The sequence below is a fragment of the Streptopelia decaocto genome (assembly GCF_964273445.1).
Source record: "Streptopelia decaocto genome assembly, chromosome: 1".
In the NCBI taxonomy this organism is placed as follows: domain Eukaryota; kingdom Metazoa; phylum Chordata; class Aves; order Columbiformes; family Columbidae; genus Streptopelia; species Streptopelia decaocto.
The window spans coordinates 188,911,844-188,928,328 of record NC_138663.1 but is presented as its reverse complement, the minus strand read 5'-3'; the positions used below and the strand labels follow the sequence as shown (position 1 = coordinate 188,928,328).

Here is a 16,485-nt window from a genome sequence, read left to right as displayed (position 1 = left end):
GGTGCCTCTGCACGAATTTCCTCACCAGGCTTCAAGAGCGAAACTGCTGATTTTTGTTGACATCTGAGCCCTGCAGACAATTCTCTCATTTCTAGAGCTGGTATGTTCTTAAATCAGGGTCAGTATTAACACAGTGCTTTCATCCATAGAATAGATAACATTAAAATTTGCACACTTTTTGAGGAATTAACAGATATACAGTATTCAAGAAAACATATTTTCATAGCAAAAGTGTATATCCACACTGTTCAGTTTTAGACAGACGGGAACTGTGTTCAGCTTCAACATCAAAAATAAATTCAAGAAATGTTCCTCCAGGACTGCACAATTTCTGAAATAACTGACTTGTTGAGATGTTTGCTTTGCTGAGAGCACAACGTGCAGTGCAACATCCACTTATCTCTTCAACTTTCTGGCAACATTGCATCAAATATTAAATTTCTCTCCAAAATCTCCAGACCATTTATGTGATTGTACACTCAAGTCCAGCACAAAGAGTTATCAGCTGCTTCCAATACACTCAAAGGCTGCTCTCCACCTTCCTTCACAAATACTCTTGTCTAGAGGTGTTAGTACTCAGCCTCCCTCACTCCAGTCTAGGGGCAGGTAAGCTTTTGATGCTCACACCACTATTAGATTTCTACACCTGACCAGGCAGAATCCAACCAAGCCTAAGGGGATGAAGAACATCCAAGTTTCCCTTCCTATTCTGTCCAGCCCAGAAGATTCAACAAAGTATGCTCCCTCACACATGGGACTCATTTAGATAGCCCTCAATGCCACAAGTTAAATTGGAAAGATTCCTCGAGCCACCTATAGTGCTGGGACAGAGCTACTTTTCCCTTATCTCTCTGTTTTCTGAAAATACACAATACACAAACATCACTCTGACCTGTACTCTGATCCTTTATACAGGACTCTTATCCATATCTGCAACACAGGCTAAACCATCTGCTTCTGAATATGTAGAAGATACCTTAATACCAACACAGTCCCTGATATTAGAAATCCTAGCACACTATTATCTACACAAGACAGGAAAGTAATGCAAATTTATTGGATACTGATATCTGAAGAAACAGAGGATGCAGCACACTTCACTCTATCTGGTAACCACACGGGATCTACTATGATGCCTACACTGCATACAAGCAGTTAAAGGAAATATTGGAGGAAATAACCATGAGCTTACAGCTTCTAAAAGGAAGTTGCATAGTTTGACAGGACAGTCTTGCCCTTTCACTGAATACAGCCAAGTGCATATGGTTGTCCCTGAGTAGTGTCTGTCTCATCCCCAACAATGCAGTGGTAGACAATGGAGTGTTTCTCATTCATTCAGGGAATTGTCCACATCTTCAGCAACTTCAGCTTGCCAACTTCCTAATAAGATATGGTGCTCAAGGAAGATTACAAGTACTACAAGTTATCAGAGTGAATCACTGAAGGAGGGCAAAGAACATAACCTGGAAGAGCAAAAGAATCCTCAAAAAACTGTTATTCTTTCCCCATCTCTCTCTCCTTCCTGTCCCCTTTATCTCCTCTTCTTTTCCCCATACTGCTATGCAAAGATAAGCTGGAAAATGCACCGTGGCAGCTGTACTTGCTCACCAAATACTCCCCACTAGCATTATTTAATGGGAAAGTAATATTCTAGCCACCACCTCTCTCCCTCCACCCCTAGAACGGTTATCCAGTATATATTATACTCCAGCGGGTGCTGTATTGGTCAAACACCTACCATCATATGCAGCTGTCCCTGTTTATCACTGGCTCAGGAAAGAGTGTCACCTCGTAAATGGTCATTCAAAGAAGTGAAGTCATGCAGTATTCTTACAGAGTCTGTCTCCAGCTCCTATCAAAATCATCCTATTGCTTCTACCATGTTCTTTCTCAGAGCCATCACCTCTATTTAAGGGTTCTATTTCAGGACTTGGGAGACTGAGGAGAAGAAACTGAGGCGACCCAGGATGTAAGAAAGGACATACTTTATATTGACTAAGCCTGTGAGACCAAAAGGCATTGAAGGGAATGACCACTTCTCTCATGTCTTTCCAACAACAGAGAGTTATTTTGAAAAGGGCTCTTTGAGCTCATCATCTCAGAGGAACAACTTCTACCCCAAGTCACCCCATGCTACCAAAAATTTAGAATTAACTTTTTCATTAACGCAAACTTGTACTTTAAATCTATTTAGATTAGTACTGTCTTAACTGGAGGCCATTTGGCTTTCAGTTCTGTCCTTATTCGCTTTTACAAAATCACAGAATGTTAGGGATTGGAAGGGACCTTGAAAGATCATCTAATCCAATCCCCTTGCTGGAGCAGGAATACCTAGATGAGGTTAACAGGGGTTTTAGAGGATTTTAAGTCTTTTACATTATTTTAATTCTCCTTTTTTTCCCCTCATTTACCATGTTTCCATGCACTTTAATTTTGCTGAAACAAATTAAGTCCCTTAATGAATACGCCCCAAGTTTCACTGAGGTGATTTTGCCACAAAGGAAATGCGTACTCTTTTTGAATCAAACAGCAAGACAGTTCAGACAGAAAGTCAACATGGTGACCCCAAAGCTGTGTAAGACACAACATTAGACAAACTTGCATTAAATTGATCTGGAGCACTGAGAGTTTAAACAGTCTGCAGTTCAATTTAATGAAAATCTGATGGTTTCCATGAGGGATAAGTGTGGATCTGGGAATGAGGATTCAATTCGGATGCTGATATGCGTGATATGCATAAAAGTCATTGGGTAGGCCAAGATGCTTTGACCAGGCAGGCATCTGGTCAGTCTCTTTAGGGTAAATTTAACTCAATCTTGTCCTAAAGTATGGATAAAAATAAAAATTAATAGCCACTCCTGTGATAAGAAATACTGAAGCAGTAAAACTCTCAAGAGCCTCTTTGAAGCTGTAGATTTTGATTGTTTGAACTCTTATCTGACTTAAAGGTGACAGCTTTTATAACAAAGGAAATTCTTGATACTATGTTATTTCTTTTATTACAGCATAACAGATCACGTAACTGTTCCAGGGTTTCCAAATATAAGCAAGTGGCTACTTGGGGGCTTAAGCAGATATGAGGGATGTATATATTCACATCTGTTCAGTCTACATGGTCTGCTACTAGCAAAGGTTTTGCGTTCAATCCTACACAATTTTGGCAAGTATGTATTACCATGTTATCCACAGCACTTAAGGTTTTGATTTATTGTTGCTTTACAGTTAAGACTGTTATTTCTAACTCCTATTTCCTTAAAAACCTCAACACAAAAACTTTTGCAACCCCTCCTGCACACCCTGTCTTGCTGATTTGATAGCTCTTTTGAAGTTTCTGAAGCTTTTAAATGTTTTTAAAATGATCCATCCTTTTCTGTCCTCTAATAATTACATACTCAGATGTGATGAAGTAATATTTTTTAATTTTATCTGACCTTGCAAAAACATCAATTTCTGACTATGCTAACACAGAAGTAACCAGTGATTTTACTTCTGTGTATGTAACTAGTAAAATACAGTTTATGTCTCCTTTTTAATAGAAAAATTAGAGAAAGGATAGAAAAGAGCCACAAAAATAATCTGAGAATGTGAAAAAAATAATGAGAACCATAAAACGCTCAAGCTATTTAGTGCTTTTTTTTTTCCCTTTAAAAAAAGAAGACTGAGCAGTAACTTGATTACAGGGTAAAAGCACCTTCCTGGGGAGAAAATAGTGAGTACTAAAGAGCTCTTTAATCCATCAGAGAAAGGCATAACAAGAATCAATGACTGGAAGCTGAAGGCAAACAAATGCAAATGGAAATAAGGTAGAAAATTTTTAGCAGCAGGCATGATTACTACTTGTATTATCCTACTACCTGAAAGGCAAGTCATGGATCAGGGCTCCCTCACACTAGGTGTTGGTTTAAAAAAAACCCAAAAAAAACCAAAACCAAACAAACAAGAAGCAACCAGAAAATGAAAACAATCCCTGCCAAAATGTTACAAACAATGGATAACATGAAATAACATAATAAATCAATGATAATATTATCTGATATGACAGGCAGAAGTTTGAGGCCATGGTTTCACAATACAGAGCGTTGAGATGAGATACTGGCTTAAAGTGATTCTGCCCCATCAAGACTGATTCTTCCTGCTCCCACAATTTCTTGACAGCCGCTAAACTTTGAAAACTGAACCTTATTAGAAAAAAAAAGTGTTAAACCCAGGGTTTTGATTTTTTTTCTTTACAACAAAATGCCAGTGGAACTGATGTACTTTTGCAGGCTTTTTTGTTTTTATTAATTTCTGTGAATCGCTTGACCAAAGCTTTCCTAACTGCTTGTATGTCTCAGTATCACCTCTGGCAATCTTTACAGGACATTTGAATTCCCTGCATTACTTGTGGGAAAAGATGACATAGATGACCCAGAGAAAAATACACAAAACCAAGGTGTGAGTTTGCTTTGTTTTCCACATAGCAAGTCACTAGCCCGGTCACCCAATCTCAAGCATCCTCCATGGATAAGGTAGAACATGAACAAAACCTGCAACCTAGCCCATAGTCTGGCAAGATTTATCTGAAAAAAAACCCAAAACAACTGTCATCCTAATCAAGTCTAACATAAAAGATAAACAGATGAGCTTGTGATTCCCATCACGACTGCTCTGGCATTGGAATCTACACACCATCCTTAGTGGCTTACAAACATCACAGGCCACTAGAGGCTGACAGGGAAGATTAAAGGGGCAAGCTGAGAGCACTATTTTCTATTATAAAAGTTTTTGCTACCTATTTTTGAGATCTAGGATCATACGGACCAGCCCTGAAATTAATCTGGTAGAAAACAGGGGGACTTGAGGAGTGCCTCCTCTTATTTTCTGACAAAAATAACACAGATGGGAGAAAACCCCACCGTTGATTTCCATGTCTTTATTTACACTATTAGCAGACTATAGGAACAGGCTGCACATCCCCAACATCTATTGCACTGAGAAACTCTAGAGGAGCTCCTTTCTTGTGCTGGGAATGCTGAAGACAAAACAAAAGCTAGGGTAAACTCTCCCCTCATAGTTCCTGAGACTCGAAAGTAAACTGGGTATACCCCGGGCGTTTACTACTCACCTTTCTTCCCTCCCTTCCTCCCTCGAGGTGACCACCCTCCTTCTACCAGCTGATGTTCCATATTCCACTGAGCTGAATGTTCATGTTCACGTGCTAGACAGGGACACAGTTACAACCAGATATAAAAGCATTCATTTCTTCTTGTTCCTTGTTAAAAATACTTCAAGCTCTAGCTATAATAAGCTACATTAAAAGAATGCTATTTCATTGCAAAGTTTAAATACTTAATAACAATATTTGGCCTCATCCACTCTGCTAAACTTTTCCACAGGACCACGGCCACCTTCTGTGTCCAGGACTCACACTGTTCAGGAAATGAATCAGGGTTGTGTATTGAATTAGATTATTTATAGGCTGATATATGTGTTTGCTCCAGAAGTTGTGCAGAGAACAAGACAGACAACTACAGGAAGAGAGCAATGGGCATGTGGTTAAGGCAGTTGAACGCCACACAGGAACACTCGGTTCTGCCTTTGCCATCGGCTTCTGTGAATGAGGAGCGAGTCAGACCACACACCTTGGCAGGTGGCCACCAACCTTGTCTTCCTCATTTTCTGGGAATCCAAACAGAAACACTTCAGGCCTTTCACACAGAAATGCAAAGCAGCTGATCATACTGGAAGCTTTGGCTTTTGAGGGAGAAATGGAGCTGGAGGCACAACTTTAAAAGGCAGGAGAACCCAATTAATATCATCAACTTCACTACCGACCTAACGAGTGGCTCAGTTTTCTCCTTGGTCAAACAGGACAACAGTGCTTTTCTGTTGTTCTAGGAATATGCAAATAATTCATCAAGTACTGTGAAGCTATCATTGTAATAAGCCTACAAAGGAAAAAAAATGAAGGTATTTATCAATCTCTGTATACAGAGAAAGTTTTGGATCTTTTCATCTGTTAATTATGCTGTATTGCTATATACTTGTTTTTAAAAGTCCATACAATATAAATACTAACACACACACAGAGATGGAGGATATCCATTTTCCCCTCAAACTCTATTTTTAATGTGATTTCTCAAAGTCCATTCCAGCCTCTATCAGGGCTATTTAACTTTAGTACTCAGTAAAACTGCAACATAGTCATATGGAATAGGACAGGGAACATCACTCAGTGTAAACTAAAGACACTCTCTGGTTCCCAAAAATAAAAATATCCTCACTCTCAGCTGTCATGTAACCACAGCCACAGAAACAGAAAAAGCAACAGGAGAGCTAGTAAAAGAGCCTTTTCCTACTTATTTTATTGGTTTACATGACAGAGTATCATCATATTGAAAACTTTCAGTAATAGCAGGCTACTAAGAAAATAGCGCATTGCAAAATAAGATAAAATAGATGTACTTTGTGCCCAACAAACAAAAACCAAATATATTATACCAACACCTTTAAAAATGATCTGAATAAAGTGCCAAGAGTTACTCTGACTTCAAAATCTGAGTTAAGAGAAATACCACAATGTCTGAAAACATAGGTGATGATATCCATTTTAGGTACGAAGCTCTTGAGTGTGAAGATACAACACAATAACCATGGCAATCATGAGTTTCTAGCACAGGGCACAACTGAAATATTTCAATGATGTCTGACAATATCCCAAGCACACAGTCCCTACACTATCTACTAATGTAGATGTGCATCAGACTCAAAGACAATACCATTTTGTAGGATATTTTTCGTGAATTAGAAGCAAATAAACAGGGAATAAAAGAGAAATTTAGGTTCAGACCTACAATCAGATCTTCAGAGTAGGAACTTGCAGTCATCCGGAGTCCTATCAACCCAGTCGGGCCCCATGGCTATCGAGGTCCATTTGAACAAATTCAGTGGCAGAATTAGGGCCTAAATATGTAAACGGAAAAAGAATGAAACATGTAAACAGTGCGCAGCTCAAATTAAAGAGGCACCAAACTAATCACAGAAAAATAATCTGAGTGTCTACACCATTTTTACCACAAAATGCTGCAACTACAGGAAAGGCTACAGTGATATCATACATCAAGAGCTTTTTACAGCATTAACTGATCACAGCATATTCCCCTTCAGGAAAACACAAGTACCTTCAGCGCATTTGCGTGCTGCTGCTTTTTTGTTTTATTATTTTAAAGAGAGCGGTCTAAAAATCAATAAAGGTGATATTTTATATTCATCATCTCTTTATTTCTAGACATAGATTTTTAGCCTCTCTGTAACATTAATATAAAAAATGAGATAATCTTACCATATTTTAAAACACTGTCAAACTGACAAAGTAATATCATCACTACAAAAACATTTACCGTTACGCCAATCTAAAGGTTGTGAGAAGTTCTGGCTTGGCATTGTGTTACATGAAGTCACTTTTTATGCTGATGTTTCTCCCTAACATACTAATAAAAGCTCACAGTAGCACCCACCTGGTATCATATAGAATTGCCAATGAGAAAATACACTATCTCAAAATAATGTCTATTTTATAAGGAGGCTTGCCCACTGAGACAGAGGCTTTAAGAGAACAGGAATGTGTGACAGCAGCAGTGAAGACTCTAAGGACTACCAGGTTTATGATGGAACGAGCACACAGAGCCACAGACTGCAACGTTGAGTATCATGTTGGTTTTCTATTCACTATGGACATGAAGATGCCCTTTTTGCTGAGATGAGAAACTGACTTTATTTAGAGTACTTTTATATGAAGATATGCAAGGCAGACGTGATTTCCAAAATTTGTGGGAGAAGGCAACAGTTTTGTTGTCTTAGTGCTGGTGTTAGCTCAGGATAGCTATCAAAATATTTATTTCCATTTAAAGTTGAATTCCCACTTGTATGCCACATGTGTCAGAAACCAGTACAATAAAGAACCTGTAACACCATACTTAGAATATAGCATCATATTTTGGTTATGTCAAGAGAGCTACAGACTAAAACTGGGCAGCCTCTCAGGAAGCCCCCCGGGGCAGGGGGACAAAGTGCCCCCCAGCAGAGCTCTGCCTCGCTGTGTGCTGGAATGGTCCCAGCCTGGTGACCCACAGGACACCAGACCTCCCGCCTCAGCTCTCCCCACCGGCTGTGGCCATCCAGCATTGGGATCTTGCAGACGTACTGAGCATTTTGTCTGCAGATGTCTGGCATGCCAGGAAGTGCATTTGCTCACAAATTTATGAATTCAAAATTTTTAGCAAGCAAAAAGTCATTTACTGCCTTACCTGGCCAGCACTGCTCTTTTTCTCTGAATAACCTGACACTACTGAAGGGCTATTCTTATCAAATTCCTTTCCAAAGAGTTACATTTCTGAGTAAAGGCAATTTTAAAATTTCTCTTCCCCAAGCATACTACATACTTTAATATTTTAATCTGAACACTTAACTGCTGGACACCCAAGACAATCTTTCTTCCTCATCTTGCAAAAATGCATTAACAGTTCATATTTCCATATCTGGTGGAAATGTAGGTATCACAAAAATAATAAGAAAGAAAATAAAAAGCTTTTCTTTTTTTTTTTTCTTTTTCCTTTGGGTTATGCCTCCTTGATACTAGTGTTGCCCCGCCTCTGGTTTAAGTGAGAAAAGCCTAGAGACAATTCTAATTCACATCTATTTGCTAGCATGCCCATACGACTATACACCAGTTGAAAATCAGCCAAGAACAGATGTTATTTCCTCTGTCATTTCTCTGGTCCCCGCTTCTCCACCTGCAAGTTCTGGGACATGGTGAAGCGGGAAGGAAAGGACGACTGCAGCTGGTACAAGACCTGGCTACAAAAGCCTCAAGCAAACTGAAAGCTTCCTCCTGCTGGGGAGAATTCTTACACCATCAGCCAGGACCAGAATTAGGAAGTGAATCAACTAATTATTTTACTGAAGTACGATGGAGTATAGTTATTAGAAGACTTGACTTAATAATTTAATTATAAAGAAATTACTGTGCCCAGTGTTCATTATTACTCTAAGCCAAATAAAAAGATCAGTGCCTTCCCAGCAAATGCAAAACATACCTTATCATGCTAGCCACGCCACTGCAACATTACCAGTCAAACTGGACAACTGAAGTCCAGTCCTTGGTGGCAGTGGGGAAATATTCTAAACTGGGAAGCAATTGTAAGAGTAAAGGACTCACAATTACTTTTGAGGGCAGATATTTGAAGTTTTCATATGAACGACTTAACTGATGGTGATACATACAGAGCTGCACAGCTACACCGTCGTCCTCTCTACTGCTCTAACACATACCTCTAGCATCACCTTAGATCTCAAATTTACTACAAATCCTCAGATACATATTAATAATTTGCAGATACTTTCAGTGCAACATTCCCAAGATAGTATTTTTCTTAATTCTTCCAACAAACTGAAGCAGTCAGGTTATCATCATCATTGCATTTTGATTCAGCAACACTTTTCTCTCTGCTTTTGAGACTGATCTTGATTCAGAAAACTGCTGCAAAGACCCTTTTCCTGGTCAATTACTTGGAGAACGCACCACTGTCTCCCACAGCTCTCCCTGACTTCTCCTCTAATATCTGTTACTCATCTTGACTTTCAAGGCCTTTCCTCGCTTATCACCACTGCACCTATTGTTCCTTAGGCACCGTCAGGAAGCCAGCTGTGGTTTGCTCGCATTTGAAGCAAGACAAATTTTCATGAAACAAAGCTGAAAAGGCCATTAGATCATACTGTCTGATTTATTGTGTTGGGCTAAAACACTTTCAAAAATCCCCACTTCTTACTGAAAAATAAATTTGGAGATGATTCTTCTATCTCTTTGCCTCCTATCTCCCACCTGTCATTCAGTGCCAGGAGTTCAGCTTCCAGCTCCTCTCTCACCCACATTGTATTTTCAAACCTCTTACACCTTTTCCTGTTTTACATCTTACACTTTAGGGAAAATCCCTTAAATATTTGAAAATATACTTCATTGCACTTCTTCAAAGCCTTCTCTGAAATTCAGTTTGCTAAGAAGCCCCTACAGCCGCTATGAACAAAATATGTAATAAGAGGTATATACACACCTCAATGCCCAAATAAAACTATTTTACAACAATGCAAAAACAGTCTTACAATGCTATCAAGTATTTTATTAAACAGTATCTAACCATGTAATTATTCTAGAATTATGCACACATGCCATGTAGAAAATGCAGAGTTATGCATCACCTTTGTTATTTTCTAAATTTCTTAATGCTTATAACAAAGCACTGGAGTATATTTCATGGCTGGTGCCAGTTGAATTCTCTCCAGTCTGAATGACAGGCAAATCCTCAAGACAATTCAACACAGTGAAAAAGAAGGGAGAATAAGAGTGATGGGAAGATATATGTGGATTCAGAATGCATATAGAATTTTTGGCAGATGAAGCAGGATGGAGGACACAAACCATGGAAACCCTTGTCATATGTGTGACAAAGTGTCATAAGCTATTTTCTGAAACAATCAATGAGAAAATGGTAAAATGTAGGACTCGTAAGGTAGAAGTCAGAAATATAAGGAGCAACTTCATATATGCAGAGTTCATGCCCCACAATACATGCTTCTCCCTGTTATACTTATTGAGCTTCAAATATACCCTATTGAAAAGGAGATTTCAGTAACATGAAGAAGGCCCCTAAAGCACAAAATAAGGAAACAAAAGCCCTAGATACATCCTACATGCTAAGAAAATATCTGAGTCTCCGAAAACATGTTTATTGCCAGGAAAAAAATAACAAAACATTATGAAGGAACAACGAGCTTCAAGAAGTTATCTGAATCAAACAGGAGTCTCATGCAAATTTGTAAATCTAATCCTAGTAAAAACAATAAGCAAAAATCATACGAGGCATCATGTGCAAAAGAATAACAGAACAGAAAAACTACTACATCTGATAATCCAGTTCTGACTTGGGATCTATTCATTCCGATAACAGAAGTTCTTTCGAAGTCTGAAATAAGAGAAGAATTCTCCTGAAGCTAACAAACAAAAAAACCCAAGACAGAGACAGTCATAGATCAAAACCTGATGAGTACAAATATGGCAAAATATTGGATTAAATGACCAATTTCAAGATAATAAATTGGCAAAGAGTTAACTGCAAAATGTCTCGAAAGAAAGGATTTGGTCCTATGTTATGATATAGTTGTTACTCCTCCAGAAAATGGGGTGCGTGAGTACCACAGCATAAAATACAGTTATTTAGGTTACTCAGAATCATGGACAACTGTTAATCTAACCAAAATGAGTAAGTGGGGCCCAAAAATGCAAAATCAAGTTTAAATGATGACAGATAACAAACACATACTAAAATAAAACCAAGAGAAAACAATCTGTGTTTTATCAGGTTTCAAATTAAAGGCGCAACTGTAGGGAACTTAGTGTAATAAAACTCAGTATGTTAGGCAAGGGCAAGGTAACAGCTACCTACAAAATCTCCAGGTAAGTTGATGTTACCCACTGACACTTTTTCTCTCATAGACTGAATTCACTCACACTCTCATGCTCGCTTACAAGCACCAAGACTTATCCATCCAAATGCTCTGGCCAGGATAATTTATGTGCAAAACAGACAACAAGGGCCATCACCTATCAAGTCCTCACTCCATTTCAGGAGTTGCTCATGAACAGCAATACAAAAATATAGGTTTTTTGAGCAGATCCTTTAGGATATCCTTCAGGAATCATCAGCTGTGACAAGGCAGTCCTTTGCCTCAGGATCTTGTTCACTTCGCCTTTCAGAAATCTTAGGCCATGTTGCTGCCCACTGTCTGTTTTTCTTTGTTTGGAATATAGGTCTCACATGTATGCCTGCAGTAGTCTCTTCTGCCGTTTGTCTAGCAGGGAAAAAGAATGTGTATGTGATATACTACAGCCTTGTTGCCTTCTTCCTGCTGTTAGGATGCAAGGTCTTTGGCTGGCAAGTCACCTGTGCTGTGGCACACAGATACTGCTGGGAACATGTCCTGGAAAGAGTGGCCTTCTTTATCAGTACAGGACATTTCTTTAACCCTTTGTTTTGCTCTTTCACCTTATGCTTACACATACTTACATATTTCCATCCATCCTGCACTTATAACAATCTTAACACTTCCGTTACAAATCTCTGCCTAGTCTTATGCTAGTTAAGCTGCTGATGCAGATCAATGTGGAAAGGATACATTCCATACTTCTACCTCGTCCTTCCTTTACCGTGTGCTCCCCTATTTTCCTTGCAACAACAGCAGCAGCCATCACTGGTAAGCCTGCTCAGTGAACAAGCCTAGAGAAAAAAGATCAATCCTTTATGGGTAAGACCAGAGCTGCTTTTTTTCAACAATGTAATACCATGCACTGGAACACCGGGGCAGATGAATACCAGCATCAGGTGCAAGGGAGGTGGCAGGACTGCATCTGGTTCATTAAGTCATTCGCTAGCTTGGTTATGTTGTAATGGGAAAGAGCAACAGGTGCCTTGGCCTCAGGAAGGAACCAGGGCACCACTTCAGCATTGGTTCAATATGCCACTACACTCAAAACAAAAAAGAGGCTGCTTAAATATAATGGAAGAGAATTAGGAGAAAGACAGTGTAATAGGATTATAAAAATCAGTGCTGTGACCTTACCAGAAAAAAACTATATGAGGTACAGGTCACCTCTTCTCCAAATAGACACTAAACAATTGGAAAGAGTTCAAATGTGAACAATGATAAGCATTAAAAATATCACATGAAGCGAAACTGGCAAGTTTAAAATCAAGAATGTTATGAGTGGACATAAGAAAAAATAAATGCTCCAGATCAAACATTCCTATGCTTGCTGTCTTATAATGCAAGAAAAAAATACTGAGAAACATCCAAAGTGTGAAAAATTCAAAACTGATCAGAGGAAATGTTTTTCATGGCATATGTAATTTATTAATACTGATTATTAGAGAAATTCAGTTAATAATGTAAATAAAATTTCCCTATCAACACTCGTATAAATCAAACCAGTTACTACATAAAGAAATCAGGAAGAAACTTATTTGGAGTTAATATCAACTGAAGCATCAGGATGTATTTACTGGTGAAAAAGGAAACTATTATGATTTAAGCCAATATGATAACTCCTGTGTAAAAATATAAATAATAAAAAAAATATAGTAACTTGATTTCACTGCTGAGCTTTTATTTACAACCTCACACTAATTTTTCCTAAAGCTTGCATTAACTGCTATTAATAGCACAGTGATAGAAGATTTTGAAACAGCTAAAGTTTGGACACTTCAAGCTCTTACATAAATAATAAAGACAAATACGTGAAAAATAAAATCAGCGTGGTTATAAACTCATCTTTTCCATCCCTGCAAGTTCTACCGAAAATGTATTTTTTCTCATTTCCAATCACATCTAGTTTCTTAGAAGTTTATTTTTCAAAGACCCAAAATTGAAAGTTTTTCCCTTTTAACACTTTTTTTTTTTTTTTTTTTTTTAAGGATTGTTTTAACACACATTCTCATAATAGAACTCGCTAAAAAGCACCCAAAAAGTGACTACTGACTAGCTCCCTTGTTTGTGGGTGATCAGAAGTAGCCTGAGTACTACTAATTCCTTAGTACGTCACCACTATACTGCTTGGTTATCTTCATTAGGTCATCCTGGTTTAGAATGAAACGCATATTGTCACAGCATATACTAGAAAATGCATTACCCCCTTGTATTAGTCATTACAAAGACATACAGAAAATTATAAATCTTTCTCAAAGAGCAAAGAGTCTTAATTTTATTAAGACAGGCAAAGAAAAAAAAATTAAAGAGCACAAGGATGGGGCTTCGTATACTTTGTTTGAGTTTTTTCCACTGCGTCTGGGAAGGTAAAAAGAACATAATAAAGTCCAAGGGTGGGGAATAGAGGGGGAACAGGAGGCTGCCAGCACAGCCAACCCAAGGATGGGACTTCATGGTTTAGTCAGTGGCTGGGTCACGTAAACAGGGCAGAAATCAGTGGCTGAAGCTACACAGAGTACAAGAGGGTTCAAATGAAGACTTAAAAAGTCAATAATACAGACATCACATAGAACCAGAAAGATTGCCTGGGAACTAACTCCTCCTCAGAGAGAGAGAATGGAGCTGGTATCAAGATGAGAGAAACTGAGACATTTAAATAGCTACATAAACCTTGTGCAGTGACACTTGAAAATAGGCAAGGGTACTGGTTCTCTTAGAGAAGAGAATTTCAGTTGATGTAGAGCTGTGGGTCTGAGAAGACCTTACTGTTTACAATGACAGAAAAGTGGTCTGGAATAAAAGCAAGAAAACAGGTTGCAGAAAGGCAATACACAGTTTCTGAATCCAAAAGGCAACATACCTCTTATCTGTGTTCCAAAAGTAGCAGACCATTCACCACCAGGAAATCAGAACATAAAATTTATTCTCTTTGTTTAACTTACTCTGTTTGACAGATGACACAGGCTGTGAACTTCTGAGTAAAAGAATTGTTGCTTGCCAGATTTACCTCTCAGTTGTATAACCTATTGACAAATATTGACCACTTTCTAAAATAAAAGGAATAATTTGCTTTTCTAAAGCCACTTTATTCTATACTTGAAGTTATGTGCTCAATATACATAACTTGAAATAAACTTCACTGTACGTTTACCTGCAAAGTTGCCCCCCTGCACTTTTTTCCTTTTCAGTAGAGGGTGGACAACTGCAACAAACTAAACTCACAGGGAAGAAGGCATAAAGTAACTTCATTTAGCTGTGAAGGAATTTCTTGTTAAAGTCATTCCTTTGCTTGTTCCTATACTATCAAAGCTATTTATTTGGTAATAGCAGGTTTTGGACTGAAACAGACATTGCTGAACTTCTTGTTGATGATAAATGTACAGCTTAAGAGAGCCATTACTTTATGACAGGCACTACAGAAGCCAAGTGTTAGATAATACATCAGCTTCTACCGCACTTTAATTCTACTTTAATGATCAGAACTCTTTTATTCTTAACATCTTGTTTTAAATATTAAACTTCAAAGAGTTCACCAGGATACACAGCAGCTACTCTAAGAGTAGAACACCTGTCTTGTAGCATGAATATCATGTAGGCATTAAGCGGAAGATACTTTCATATTAGCCAAAGAATATTTTTGAACATGAACATTTGCCAAAATCCACTGTGTATCCATTAGAGGCAGATCTAAGTTTATGCTATGTATGCACAACAGAAAACTGACCTTAACAAAGCAATGAAATTACTTCAACTCACATGGCAAACTTTCATGTTGTACCGATCATTTGGTCTGGTTATTGTGGAAATTATTTTCCTGAAATGAACAAAATATTTCTTGCTGTTTTAAATACTTTCATCTATTAGTATTTATCCATCTTTTTCCAAAGTACACAGAAGCTCTAGGCAGAACCATGTCTTCCATTCTAATACATGGCACAGAATGACATATGAAGGCATGTTCCCAGCACCAAACAACTCACAGTGCCCTCTCATCTGCGCTAGAAAAATACGCCACTTACCTACGGTATTAGCAGAAATATTACAGTTATACAAGGGCATGCCAAGCACCAGCCTACTTATGGAAAGCACAGTTCAAGTACACTGTGAAAGACAGCTCTAGGTCTAACAAGCTTACAGCCAAATCAGACCGCACTACGGAGCGAGGCTAACCCAGCCCTGGGAGCGCGGGACGCCGCAGCAGCACCCCAAGCCCGCCGCCTGCGCGGAGCCGAGAGGCACCGGAGGCAACGCGGGAACTCAAGGGCGGCGCTGGCGAGGAACCGGGCGGTGGGCGGTGGGAGCGTCACCACGCGGCCATGAGCGGGCCCGCGGCGCGGGCAGGGCGCGGCCCTGCGCGGCGGGCAGCCAATGGGGAGCGGGCAGCCAATGGGGAGCGGGCGCGCCGCCCGCCCCGCAGGCAGCAGCTGGGCAGCGGGCGAAGGTCGGCGCGCCGCCGCTGGCTGCTGGCTCCCGGCGGCAAGGAGTCCTCCGGGTCCTAATGCCGCCGAGCGGCCGAGGCCGGGGGGGCGCTGCTCACCTCCTGCCCCGCCGTGCGGCGGCCCCGGCCAGCGCTGCTGCAGCTGCCTCTGCTGGCGGGAGTCACCAGGCGATGCCCTGACCATCCGAACCGAGACAGCTTTCCGACCGCACTGCCAGCTGGCCCAAGGCAACATGTGATTCGAGTATTGCTCTCAAGGAGGACCACCTAAGGCCACTTGAACATGCTCCTGTGATACACCCCATGTGCTGGGTGCCGGGCAGAGCTGTGCACAGCCACGGGTGAAACCACCAGCCCGGGAGAAAAAGACAAAAGGATTCATCAGGAAAAGGTCAGTAACTTCAGCACCTGACATCAAACCTGTCTAGGCTTAAAAGAAACCCTGCTTACATCCTCAAAACTCAGCCCCTAAATTTAACCTTAGAGCTGTGCATCTTCATCACATAACAAAGGAAAAAACACTCTGAAAGAGG

At 39.7% G+C, this 16,485-nt stretch overlaps 1 long non-coding RNA gene across 4 annotated transcripts in view; it reads right to left on the bottom strand.

The window, feature by feature from the left end:
• Positions 1-6,337: 6,337 nt before the first annotated feature.
• The window catches only part of LOC309452215, a 35,833-nt gene continuing 25,685 nt past the window's right edge, over positions 6,338-16,485 (bottom strand). For all 4 annotated transcript variants that reach the window (XR_014186466.1, XR_014186467.1, XR_014186468.1 and 1 more), the window contains one exon: positions 6,338-6,942. This is a non-coding gene — a long non-coding RNA (uncharacterized lncRNA). The remainder of the gene's footprint in view (positions 6,943-16,485) is intronic.